We start from the raw sequence: 4,451 nt of genomic DNA on the forward strand, positions 1-4,451 counted from the left end.
GGAAGGTGAGTAATGGAGTAGTGGGATCGTGTAGGTGATTGCAAAATCACGTCTTAGCCCACTTCCCTCATCATCTTAACCGTCCATGCCTCCTGACACGTTCTTATATATGGGCGCGTTGCACGCCGCACGCTGTAAACCGCCAGACCAATACCCCAGTAAGTATCCCCCAGTTTGTGACATGCTTGATGTCTCGAATGAGTGGATCGTGGGACCCACAGGAAGTAGCATACGGTGCTAGGTTAAATAACTGGGTTATTTAGGAAATCGATATTCATGAAATATCGTGTATACTTTATGCATGTAATGCATCGAATACAATCAATATGTATGAAGCATCGCTATTTTAAAGCTTAACAAAGTTAAGTCGCGGATTAAGTGTCTTAAAATAGCTGCACACCCAACCATCTTCGAGTGATCGTTTGGAGGCCGCATGGGCGGGCCATCCCTTGGACGATCACTCCTTGTGGTAGAGTGAAGGACGGTGATCACCAAGGTGCCTCATTGGCCGTTTAACTCTTATCCTAGGCTGTCCGACCAAGCTGGCAAAGTTGGACGGACGAGATGATCTGCGACACATGTTTGCGACCGTTGATGGATTTTAGGGTTTTAAAGAGGTGCAAAAGCATCACTCTTTAGCTTGACCGAAATCAAGCATGGAAAAAGTTTTTGGTGGGACCGATCGGGCATGCGTGTAGACGGCTTTCCGGTGTACAAGTCCATGCCACTCTGTCTCGCGGAGGTGCGATCTAGGCCACTCAATTTTTCTGGCAAAGATGAGTGGTCGTGATCGATTTGCGACAGAAATCCTTTGCCGCAAAGGATTTTAGGGGGCCACGGCATGACATCTTTGGGTGCGCGTTTCGAGGAGCCTGGCCATGGTACACCTTGGCCGATCGATTACATGAGCAGGTGGGCCCACGGTGATCATGTCGATGCTCTCTTGACCTCCTTAGTCTTTATTTATACCCTCCATCTGAGCTGGCGAAGATGGATGGTCATGATCAAACTGCGACATATATGTAATGCCTCAAACCCTAATTAGGGTTTTAGATCAGTCACGCGTGCACAACTTTGTCCAAACGGTTTGGCAAGACATGCTCCTCTTTTGGGGAGACCGACCGTGTGGGGCCCATGTTGGGCCAACGGTGAACTTATGTGTTCCTGCCCGATGGTCCTAGGCGTGATCTAAGCCATCCAAATATGCTGGCGAAGTTGGATGGTTGTGATCGATTTAAGACGCTAGTGGGATTTCCGCAACCCTGTAAGCATCACGTCAGCCACACTTCGAGCAAGCGTTCATTGCTCTAGGGCTAGGTCATGAGAAAACCGATCAGGTGGGTGAGGAGTGGGTCCGCTAATCTGTGCATTAGCGCTTCACTGATCTACCGTGGGATGATCTAATCCGTCCAACCAGGCTGGTGAAGTTGGACGGTCATGACGATTTTAAGACTGCTTTGAGCGGTCTTGCTCGTTTGAGCCTTCCGCGAAGCAACGCGGCCATCCCTCTTTAGGTATGGCGTTTGACAGGCGTTAGGGGAATAGCCTGGTGTTCGACTAGCTAGCGCATAGGCGGGCCCGCCGATGAACATCATGGTGATTTCCTGCTCCTGTTAGGGTTCGTCTAGGCTAGTTAAATTATGCGGCCAACTTGTGTGGCCATGATCGTTTCTGAGACTGACATGGACAGTCCAGATTTCCCTTTCGGAATTAAACATGCTCGATCAGGCTAATATAAGCGCACCGACACAGGGTTCTCTTGGTTATAAAATGGTATGGCCTGCGGGTATTTCGTGCATACCTCACTATTGACACTTGGAGATTCGTGTTATTCTGCTGAGAGTAAACACTCAGTCGTCATGCCGCACCAATAATGAGAGTCCTGCTGAGAACAACACAAGAAATACAAGGAAATTCATACATTAATTAATAATGTTATAAATACACAGAATATTTGGGATTGTTGCTACATGCACCATTCTGAGTGAATTTTTTATATCTATTGAATTGCTTCAAATAAATAAAACGAGAGGATTTCTGCGCTCATCGTTTGTCAAATGGCCTTACCCTTTGCAGGATGTCGGCACACTAAATCTGGTTTTACAATTTTATCCCTGAACTAAAATCCACCATCAACAAAGCTGATAGCCTTGGTAAATAACAACGACATCCTATTGCAAAACTACCAGTGTTTAGTGTGTTATAATGAACTCACCAGAACTTTGACAGAAATTGGGGAGACAAGGTGGCCGGTAAGGGTTAGAGTTATTCCTCACATGAGGAGCGCCTTCTCGTTGAGGAATTTTGGAGGACAATCAGAAACATGTACTGCCGATGTCCATGACACAAACATGTGTAGTGTTTTTGTTTTTGTTTTGATTAATGTAGTTTGGTGTTCAATATATATATATAATAGTACTATTTCTCATCTTTGATTTTTTTTCTTATCTTGTCTGGACTAAAAGTTGTTTTTGAAATTTGAAGAATCGAACTTAGTCTTATTTCGGGTAATAATGGTTGGTATTTTTATTTAATGGAGTTGATGCTTTTAAACATATTCCCGACGAATTTAGAGGGGCCTTTCTTTTATGGTGGTCAATTTGGTACAGAGGGAGGCATTTCTGTATTCTAGTTGCATTTATGGTTATAAATTTTGCGAATCTATAGAGAGACTTTTATGTGTTCATAAAAGTAAATCCGAGAGAGAAAAAGAAAAATGTAAAAAGAAGTGAGAATTTGAGATGCAAAAGGTCTAGGTGATTGATAGACAAATCAATGAATAATCTTGAAAATGCACACGAATGAAATTTTTTTTTGAGAAGTCAAAAAAAAAATGTTGATTACGTGACTAATCGGGATTATTTTTCTAGACGAATTATAGATTTGAAACTGGTGTTTGACACCAAAACACAAAACCATAACTTAAAGGAGCAAAACAAATTAGAGACATATGTAACACATCATTTTAATTTCCAGAATTGTGTTATTACGTCTTTTTTATTAATAAATAACTAATAAATATAAGAAATATTGATCAATAAGAAATCTATTTTGTCAATCTAGTCTCTTTTTGAATCATGAACTATAAATGCCACGTCCTAGTCGTTAATATCACGAAGCAATTGTTCTTGAAGCCGATCAACTCGTTCTTGAAGTATATTCACTTGTTGTTGGAGACCAAAATAATCACGATCAAAGGGACAACAACATATACTTTCCCCATGCACCAATTCCATGCAATGCTCATCGATAACAAATGCATTAATCTCACGCAAACGCCAATAATCTGCATGCTTCCTCATGCAGATTATGAACACGCCGAGTCTAGGCTGAAGAACTCGTACATCGTAATCTGAGATCTTAAAATCGTCTTCTAGGGTTCTTCTTAATAAATTGTACTCAACAGTTTTAGGACCCATAACAATAAATTGGTAGCAATATTTTGTGCAGTTCATTCTGATAGAAAAGGAAGAGCGATTGGTAGCAGGAGAGAAGAAAATCTCCTTGTATTGACAATTAGATATGGTGGCCTAAAAAAATTAGGTGATTTATTTATTAAGTTTTTTATGTTTAGAAACTACATCCAATTAAAAAGGAAATTAGATAAAGATGAAATATTCATTCCATATATATATAGATATCTCATTATCTATTTTCTGCCATATTTATATATAGTGATACAGAAATTGAAATATTCGATGTTCTTTATCCAAAAAATGCAGGGGCTAAAAGAGAGATACATAAATTATGGTACCATTAGCCCATATTTATAGTGGTTCATAGGTGTCTAAAACACCTAATTTTATATCTAGTATTTATGCTTTCTTTGCTATTATCCTTGTGAATTGCATCTCTTATGTTTAGTTTTGAGTTATTAGGTGTAATACAGTCACTATGAGAAAAAGAAGGAGAAAACGTCAGTTTGGAGTGTAAAAGGCAAAGAGGTCAATTCACAGGTGAGCTATATTTGAACCGGCTAAGGTCGCAAGAAGGAGTGAGGAATGAACTGTCAGTTTTTTCTGAAACTGACAGGCCAAATAGTGATTGGATAGCCTTATCTAAGTCGCTGGGTGCATATATCATTTTTTATCATTACCACATTCTAACTTCAAGAGAAGTTCTTCTCTTTACTGATACCTGAAACCGAGAGAGAGTGGCATGGAGGCTCAGAGAGGAGAAGCAGTTGTTGTCGGAGACACATTGTTGCTGAGGAGATCTCGATGGAGGAAAAGGCAGTGAGTCGATTTCGTTTTCCACTGATGATGATGAGGAGGACAACAGAGAAGAAGTGACATGATGTTGTTGTTGAACAGTGAAATAGATTGGATCTGGGACTGAGAAGGAGGAGAAATGGTGATACTGTGAATTCGATGGAGGTTGCTTATAGATTTGTTAATGGAAAGATTGATATGGGTTTGCTAGAAGCGGTTGAGACAAGGGATGTGGAGAAT

The sequence above is a fragment of the Papaver somniferum genome, chromosome 1, assembly GCF_003573695.1.
Source record: "Papaver somniferum cultivar HN1 chromosome 1, ASM357369v1, whole genome shotgun sequence".
Lineage (NCBI taxonomy): Eukaryota > Viridiplantae > Streptophyta > Magnoliopsida > Ranunculales > Papaveraceae > Papaver > Papaver somniferum.